This window comes from Oncorhynchus tshawytscha, linkage group LG30 (genome assembly GCF_018296145.1).
Source record: "Oncorhynchus tshawytscha isolate Ot180627B linkage group LG30, Otsh_v2.0, whole genome shotgun sequence".
NCBI classification, from domain to species: Eukaryota; Metazoa; Chordata; class Actinopteri; order Salmoniformes; family Salmonidae; genus Oncorhynchus; species Oncorhynchus tshawytscha.
Window position 1 is genome coordinate 44623305 of NC_056458.1, and position 9658 is coordinate 44632962.

Sequence of the window (9658 nt, forward strand, 5' to 3'; positions counted from 1 at the left end):
AGAAACACCAGCATTAGTGCCGTGTTGGAGCTAGAAACACCAGCATTACTGCACTGTTGGAGCTAGAAACACAAGCATTACTGCCCTGTTGGAGCTAGAAACACAGGCATTACTGCTCTGTTGGAGCTAGAAACACAATCATTACTGCCCTGTTGGAGCTAGAAACACCAGCATTAATGCCCTGTTGGAGCTAGAATAGAGCTAGAAACACAAGCATTACTGCCCTGTTGGAGCTAGAAACACAAGCATTACTGCTCTGTTGGAGCTAGAAACACCAGCATTACTGACCTGTTGGAGCTAGAAACACCAGCATTACTGCCCTGTTGGAGCTAGAAACACCAGCATTACTGCCCTATTGGAGCTAGAAACACAATCATTACTGCCCTGTTGGAGCTAGAAACACCAGCATTACTGCCCTGTTGGAGCTAGAAACACAATCATTACTGCTCTGTTGGAGCTAGAAACACCAGCATTACTGCCCTGTTGGAGCTAGAAACACAATGATTGCTGCTCTGTTGGAGCTAGAAACACCAGCATTACTGCCCTGTTGGAGCTAGAATAGAGCTAGAAACACAATCATTATTGCCCTGTTGGAGCTATAAACACAAGCATTACTGCCCTGTTGGAGCTAGAAACACCAGCATTAGTGCCGTGTTGGAGCTAGAAACACCAGCATTACTGCACTGTTGGAGCTAGAAACACAAGCATTACTGCCCTGTTGGAGCTAGAAACACCAGCATTACTGCTCTGTTGGAGCTAGAAACACCAGCATTACTGCCCTGTTGGAGCTAGAAACACAATCATTACTGCTCTGTTGGAGCTAGAAACACAATCATTACTGCTCTGTTGGAGCTAGAAACACCAGCATTACTGCCCTGTTGGAGCTAGAAACACAATCATTACTGCTCTGTTGGAGCTAGAAACACCAGCATTACTGCCCTGTTGGAGCTAGAATAGAGCTAGAAACACAATCATTATTGCCCTGTTGGAGCTAGAAACACAATCATTACTGCCCTGTTGGAGCTAGAAACACCAGCATTACTGCTCTGTTGGAGCTAGAAACACAAGCATTACTGCCCTGTTGGAGCTAGAATAGAGCTAGAAACACAATCATTATTGCCCTGTTGGAGCTAGAATAGAGCTAGAAACACAAGCATTACTGCCCTGTTGGAGCTAGAAACACCAGCATTAGTGCCGTGTTGGAGCTAGAAACACCAGCATTACTGCACTGTTGGAGCTAGAAACACAAGCATTACTGCCCTGTTGGAGCTAGAAACACCAGCATTACTGCCCTGTTGGAGCTAGAAACACCAGCATTACTGCCCTGTTGGAGCTAGAAACACAATCATTACTGCTCTGTTGGAGCTAGAAACACAATCATTACTGCCCTGTTGGAGCTAGAAACACCAGCATTACTGCCCTGTTGGAGCTAGAAACACAATCATTACTGCTCTGTTGGAGCTAGAAACACCAGCATTACTGCCCTGTTGGAGCTAGAATAGAGCTAGAAACACAATCATTATTGCCCTGTTGGAGCTAGAAACACAATCATTACTGCCCTGTTGGAGCTAGAAACACCAGCATTACTGCTCTGTTGGAGCTAGAAACACAAGCATTACTGCCCTGTTGGAGCTAGAATAGAGCTAGAAACACAATCATTATTGCCCTGTTGGAGCTAGAATAGAGCTAGAAACACAATCATTACTGCCCTGTTGGAGCTAGAAATACCAGCATTACTGACCCTGTTGGAGCTAGAAACACCAGCATTACTGCCCTGTTGGAGCTAGAAACACCAGCATTACTGACCCTGTTGGAGCTAGAAACACCAGCATTACTGACCCTGTTGGAGCTAGAAACACAAGCATTTCGCTGCATCGTCGATAACATCTCCAAAACTTAAATTTGATTTGACACAGACACACACCCACACACACGTACACACATTTCTTTGAGGTGAATAAGAGTCTGTCCATCCATCCATCCATGTATCATCATCCCACAGAAAATAACTCGTTTTTTTGTTTGTTGTTGTTACAAACACCTATGTGTTTGTTTTCAACACATCTAATGCTGACTCACCATCCATCTCTGAAATGCTGAGCAGTGAAGTGAAATGTTCTGGGAATGAACAGAGGGGGGCTCACCAGAGGAGTCTTGTCTCACATATTGCTCTCCATCCTAAAATGGCATACTTTTCCCTATGTGGAGTATCACTTCTGACCAAAGCCCTATTAGGCTACAATAACATAATGTTATGTTACAGTATGCTTTGATAGAGCTGAAAGAACGCTCTGCTTGACTGTGATGTCAGGCTGTCTTGCCCTTGCCAGAACGACAACATGGCTGGCACAGGTTGCCTCTCCCAGCACCTCAGACAAAGCAGCCAACAACAGCACTTAGTGTGTGGCCCAACCACAGAGATAGATAGAGGACTCGTCTTTATTTTTGTGCCATTATAGCTGAGTGTTGAGTTGCCTGGCCGTTTAAAAATGTTTAATTTAACCTTTATTTAACTTTTTTTCTGACCTTTCTCACTATTTCAAAATACAATCGTGAGGAAAACATACTGCTGGTGAAAAGAGAAGACTGTCAACTCCCCACAGCACCCCCAACTAAACATTTTCCACAGGCCTTCCCACGGCTATACCTACACTGTTTTTAACAGGCTACTCCGCTCCGGAGTAGAGAATATTGGTATATCCAGAGACCAAAAAGCTGAACAAATAAACACATTTTTGATTTGTAGGAGGGAATTGCATTGGGTCAAATTATTAATTTCCAATGATTTACCGCCCGCTAGTGTCTGTTATTGTGCCAGATAAAGCAAGCTGGCAGGCTAGTTGTTAGCTGTAGCCTGTCTCTTTCTGGTAGAGGACTCCATCACACAGCACACATAGGAGCTGCCAAGGCAGGACTCCATCACACAGCACCAGTACACATACTGTAGGAGCTGCCAAGGCAGGACTCCATCACACAGCAACAGTACACATACTGTAGGAGTTGCCAAGGCAGGACTCCATCACACAGCAACAGTACACATACTGTAGGAGCTGCCAAGGCAGGACTCCATCGCACAGCACCAGTACACATACTGTAGGAGCTGCCAAGGCAGGACTCCATCACACAGCACCAGTACACATACTGTAGGAGCTGCCAAGGCAGGACTCCATCACACAGCACCAGTACACATACTGTAGGAGCTGCCAAGGCAGGACTCCATCACACAGCACCAGTACACATACTGTAGGAGCTGCCAAGGCAGGACTCCATCACACAGCAACAGTACACATACTGTAGGAGTTGCCAAGGCAGGACTCCATCACACAGCAACAGTACACATACTGTAGGAGTTGCCAAGGCAGGACTCCATCACACAGCAACAGTACACATACTGTAGGAGCTGCCAAGGCAGGACTCCATCACACAGCAACAGTACACATACTGTAGGAGCTGCCAAGGCAGGACTCCATCACACAGCAACAGTACACATACTGTAGGAGCTGCCAAGGCAGGACTCCATCACACAGCACCAGTAAACATACTGTAGGAGCTGCCAAGGCCTCGCTGGTTCATCTACAGTCACTTCTGCTGATTCCCAAACACTGTTTTATGTACTCTCTCTCTCTCTCTCTCTCTCTCTCTCTCTCTCTCTCTCTCTCTCTTTCTCTCTCAGTGCCAAGGCCTCACTGTTGTCTCTATCTCTTGACAGAGCTGTTTCATGTAGCCTCTCTATCTCTCTTGACAGAGCTGTTTCATGTAGCCTCTCTATCTCTCTTGACAGAGCTGTTTCATGTAGCCTCTCTATCTGTCTTGACAGAGCTGTTTCATGTAGCCTCTCTATCTCTCTTGACAGAGTTGTGTCATGTAGCCTCTCTATCTCTCTTGACAGAGCTGTTTCATGTAGCCTCTCTATCTCTCTTGACAGAGCTGTTTCATGTAGCCTCTCTATCTCTCTTGACAGAGTTGTGTCATGTAGCCTCTCTATCTCTCTTGACAGAGCTGTTTCATGTAGCCTCTCTAACTCTCTTGACAGAGTTGTGTCATGAAGTCTTTCTCTCTCTCTCTCATGACAGAGCTGTTTCATATAGTCTCTCTCTCCCGTGAACTAGAGCTGTATCATGATCATGTAGTCTTTCTCCCATGAAAGGGCTGTTTCATATAGTCTCTCTCTCCCGTGAACTAGAGCTGTATCATGATCATGTAGTCTTTCTCCCATGAAAGGGCTGTTTCATGTAGTTTCTCTCTCCCGTGAACTAGAGCTGTATCATGATCATGTAGTCTTTCTCCCATGAAAGGGCTGTTTCATATAGTCTCTCTCTCCCGTGAACTAGAGCTGTATCATGATCATGTAGTCTTTCTCCCATGAAAGGGCTGTTTCATATAGTCTCTCTCTCCCGTGAACTAGAGCTGTATCATGATCATGTAGTCTTTCTCCCATGAAAGGGCTGTTTCATGTAGTTTCTCTCTCCCGTGAACTAGAGCTGTATCATGATCATGTAGTCTCTCTCTCCCGTGAACTAGAGCTGTATCATGATCATGTAGTCTTTCTCCCATGAAAGGGCTGTTTCATGTAGTTTCTCTCTCCCGTGAACTAGAGCTGTATCATGATCATGTAGTCTCTCTCTCCCGTGAACTAGAGCTGTATCATGATCATGTAGTCTTTCTCCCATGAAAGGGCTGTTTCATGTAGTTTCTCTCTCCCGTGAACTAGAGCTGTATCATGATCATGTAGTCTTTCTCCCATGAAAGGGCTGTTTCATATAGTCTCTCTCTCCCGTGAACTAGAGCTGTATCATGATCATGTAGTCTTTCTCTCATGACAGAGCTGTTTCATGTAGTCTCTCTCTCCCGTGAACTAGAGCTGTATCATGATCATGTAGTCTTTCTCCCATGAAAGGGCTGTTTCATATAGTCTCTCTCTCCCGTGAACTAGAGCTGTATCATGATCATGTAGTCTTTCTCTCATGACAGAGCTGTTTCATGTAGTCTCTCTCTCCCGTGAACTAGAGCTGTATCATGATCATGTAGTCTTTCTCCCATGAAAGGGCTGTTTCATGTAGTTTCTCTCTCCCGTGAACTAGAGCTGTATCATGATCATGTAGTCTTTCTCCCATGAAAGGGCTGTTTCATATAGTCTCTCTCTCCCGTGAACTAGAGCTGTATCATGATCATGTAGTCTTTCTCTCATGACAGAGCTGTTTCATGTAGTCTCTCTCTCCCGTGAACTAGAGCTGTATCATGATCATGTAGTCTTTCTCCCATGAAAGGGCTGTTTCATATAGTCTCTCTCTCCCGTGAACTAGAGCTGTATCATGATCATGTAGTCTTTCTCTCATGACAGAGCTGTTTCATGTAGTCTCTCTCTCCCGTGAACTAGAGCTGTATCATGATCATGTAGTCTTTCTCCCATGAAAGGGCTGTTTCATGTAGTTTCTCTCTCCCGTGAACTAGAGCTGTATCATGATCATGTAGTCTTTCTCCCATGAAAGGGCTGTTTCATGTAGTCTCTCTCTCCCGTGAACTAGAGCTGTAACATGATCATGTAGTCTTTCTCCCATGAAAGGGCTGTTTCATGTAGTTTCTCTCTCCCGTGAACTAGAGCTGTAACATGATCATGTAGTCTTTCTCCCATGAAAGGGCTGTTTCATATAGTCTCTCTCTCCCGTGAACTAGAGCTGTATCATGATCATGTAGTCTTTCTCCCATGACAGAGCTGTTTCATATAGTCTCTCTCTCCCGTGAACTAGAGCTGTATCATGATCATGTAGTCTTTCTCCCATGACAGAGCTGTTTCATGTAGTTTCTCTCTCCCGTGAACTAGAGCTGTATCATGATCATGTAGTCTTTCTCCCATGAAAGGGCTGTTTCATGTAGTTTCTCTCTCCCGTGAACTAGAGCTGTATCATGATCATGTAGTCTTTCTCCCATGAAAGGGCTGTTTCATGTAGTTTCTCTCCCGTGAACTAGAGCTGTATCATGATCATGTAGTCTTTCTCCCATGAAAGGGCTGTTTCATATAGTCTCTCTCCCGTGAACTAGAGCTGTATCATGATCATGTAGTCTTTCTCCCATGACAGAGCTGTTTCATATAGTCTCTCTCTCCCGTGAACTAGAGCTGTATCATGATCATGTAGTCTTTCTCCCATGAAAGGGCTGTTTCATGTAGTTTCTCTCTCCCGTGAACTAGAGCTGTATCATGATCATGTAGTCTTTCTCCCATGAAAGGGCTGTTTCATGTAGTTTCTCTCTCCCGTGAACTAGAGCTGTATCATGATCATGTAGTCTTTCTCCCATGAAAGGGCTGTTTCATGTAGTCTCTCTCTCCCGTGAACTAGAGCTGTATCATGATCATGTAGTCTTTCTCCCATGAAAGGGCTGTTTCATATAGTCTCTCTCTCCCGTGAACTAGAGCTGTATCATGATCATGTAGTCTTTCTCCCATGAAAGGGCTGTTTCATGTAGTTTCTCTCTCCCGTGAACTAGAGCTGTATCATGATCATGTAGTCTTTCTCCCATGAAAGGGCTGTTTCATATAGTCTCTCTCTCCCGTGAACTAGAGCTGTATCATGATCATGTAGTCTTTCTCCCATGAAAGGGCTGTTTCATATAGTCTCTCTCTCCCGTGAACTAGAGCTGTATCATGATCATGTAGTCTTTCTCCCATGAAAGGGCTGTTTCATGTAGTTTCTCTCTCCCGTGAACTAGAGCTGTATCATGATCATGTAGTCTTTCTCCCATGAAAGGGCTGTTTCATATAGTCTCTCTCTCCCGTGAACTAGAGCTGTAACATGATCATGTAGTCTTTCTCCCATGAAAGGGCTGTTTCATGTAGTTTCTCTCTCCCGTGAACTAGAGCTGTAACATGATCATGTAGTCTTTCTCCCATGAAAGGGCTGTTTCATGTAGTTTCTCTCTCCCGTGAACTAGAGCTGTATCATGATCATGTAGTCTTTCTCCCATGAAAGGGCTGTTTCATGTAGTTTCTCTCTCCCGTGAACTAGAGCTGTATCATGATCATGTAGTCTCTCTCTCCCGTGAACTAGAGCTGTATCATGATCATGTAGTCTTTCTCCCATGAAAGGGCTGTTTCATGTAGTTTCTCTCTCCCGTGAACTAGAGCTGTATCATGATCATGTAGTCTTTCTCCCATGAAAGGGCTGTTTCATGTAGTTTTCTCTCCCGTGAACTAGAGCTGTATCATGATCATGTAGTCTTTCTCCCATGAAAGGGCTGTTTCATGTAGTTTCTCTCTCCCGTGAACTAGAGCTGTATCATGATCATGTAGTCTTTCTCCCATGAAAGGGCTGTTTCATGTAGTTTCTCTCTCCCGTGAACTAGAGCTGTATCATGATCATGTAGTCTTTCTCCCATGAAAGAGCTGTTTCATGTAGTTTCTCTCTCCCGTGAACTAGAGCTGTATCATGATCATGTAGTCTTTCTCCCATGAAAGAGCTGTTTCATGTAGTTTCTCTCTCCCGTGAACTAGAGCTGTATCATGATCATGTAGTCTTTCTCCCATGAAAGAGCTGTTTCATGTAGTTTCTCTCTCCCGTGAACTAGAGCTGTATCATGATCATGTAGTCTTTCTCCCATGAAAGGGCTGTTTCATGTAGTTTCTCTCTCCCGTGAACTAGAGCTGTAACATGATCATGTAGTCTTTCTCCCATGAAAGGGCTGTTTCATGTAGTTTCTCTCTCCCGTGAACTAGAGCTGTATCATGATCATGTAGTCTTTCTCCCATGAAAGAGCTGTTTCATGTAGTTTCTCTCTCCCGTGAACTAGAGCTGTATCATGATCATGTAGTCTTTCTCCCATGAAAGGGCTGTTTCATGTAGTTTCTCTCTCCCGTGAACTAGAGCTGTATCATGATCATGTAGTCTTTCTCCCATGAAAGGGCTGTTTCATGTAGTTTCTCTCTCCCGTGAACTAGAGCTGTATCATGATCATGTAGTCTTTCTCCCATGAAAGGGCTGTTTCATATAGTCTCTCTCTCCCGTGAACTAGAGCTGTATCATGATCATGTAGTCTTTCTCCCATGAAAGGGCTGTTTCATGTAGTTTCTCTCTCCCGTGAACTAGAGCTGTATCATGATCATGTAGTCTTTCTCCCATGACAGAGCTGTTTCATGTAGTTTCTCTCTCCCGTGAACTAGAGCTGTATCATGATCATGTAGTCTTTCTCCCATGACAGAGCTGTTTCATGTAGTTTCTCTCTCCCGTGAACTAGAGCTGTATCATGATCATGTAGTCTTTCTCCCATGAAAGGGCTGAAGTTTCTCTCTCCCGTGAACTAGAGCTGTATCATGATCATGTAGTCTTTCTCCCATGAAAGGGCTGTTTCATGTAGTTTCTCTCTCCCGTGAACTAGAGCTGTATCATGATCATGTAGTCTTTCTCCCATGAAAGGGCTGTTTCATGTAGTTTCTCTCTCCCGTGAACTAGAGCTGTATCATGATCATGTAGTCTCTCTCTCCCGTGAACTAGAGCTGTATCATGATCATGTAGTCTTTCTCCCATGAAAGGGCTGTTTCATGTAGTCTTTCTCCCATGAAAGGGCTGTTTCATGTAGTCTTTCTCCCATGAAAGGGCTGTTTCATGTAGTTTCTCTCGCCACAAAAGCTGGCGAGCGTATATCATGGGAGATTTGAGTCCGGGTTCCCAACTTAGCCACAGAGGACCCTTAAGGGCCCTGGTAAAATGTAGTGCACTAAATAGGGAATAGGGGGCCGTTTGGTATGCAGCCTGAGAGACTGAGCAATGGAGGTATGAGGGTCTGGATTGTGTCTCCCTCTCCTGCTAGCTACACCATAAAAGCTTCATTTGGCCAGGGAGTGAAGTCACGGCTCATTTAGACTCTTAAAGTCTCTGTGTTCTAGAACTCTCCTGCTTCTCCACGGTGAAATAACAGTAACACCAGACCTGCCTGGGTTCAAATTGGATTTGTTTTTAAAGTTTTTTTAAATCTAACACGAGAGTTTTATTAAGGGTGCATTTGTAAATTCACTCTAGTCATCTAATCTGATTTCAGAGAACTCTCGTCTGAGTGTGCCAGAGAGAACTCTCGTCTGAGTGTGCCAGAGAGAACTCTCGTCTGAGTGTGCCAGAGAGAACTCTCGTCTGAGTGTGCCAGAGAGAACTCTCGTCTGAGTGTGCCAGAGAGAACTCTCGTCTGAGTGTGCCAGAGAGAACTCTCGTCTGAGTGTGCCAGAGAGAACTCTCGTCTGAGTGTGCCAGAGAGAACTCTCGTCTGAGTGTGCCAGAGAGAACTCTCGTCTGAGTGTGCCAGAGAGAACTCTCGTCTGAGTGTGCCAGAGAGAACTCTCGTCTGAGTGTGCCAGAGAGAACTCTCGTCTGAGTGTGCCAGAGAGAACTCTCATCTGAGTGTGCCAGAGAGAACTCTCGTCTGAGTGTGCCAGAGAGAACTCTCGTCTGAGTGTGACAGAGAGAACTCTCGTCTGAGTGTGCCAGAGAGAACTCGTCTGAGTGTGCCAGAGAGAACTCTCGTCTGAGTGTGCCAGAGAGAACTCTCGTCTGAGTGTGCCAGAGAGAACTCTCGTCTGAGTGTCTGAGTGTCTGAGTGTGCCAGAGAGAACTCTCGTCTGAGTGTGCCAGAGAGAACTCTCGTCTGAGTGTGCCAGAGAGAACTCTCGTCTGAGTGT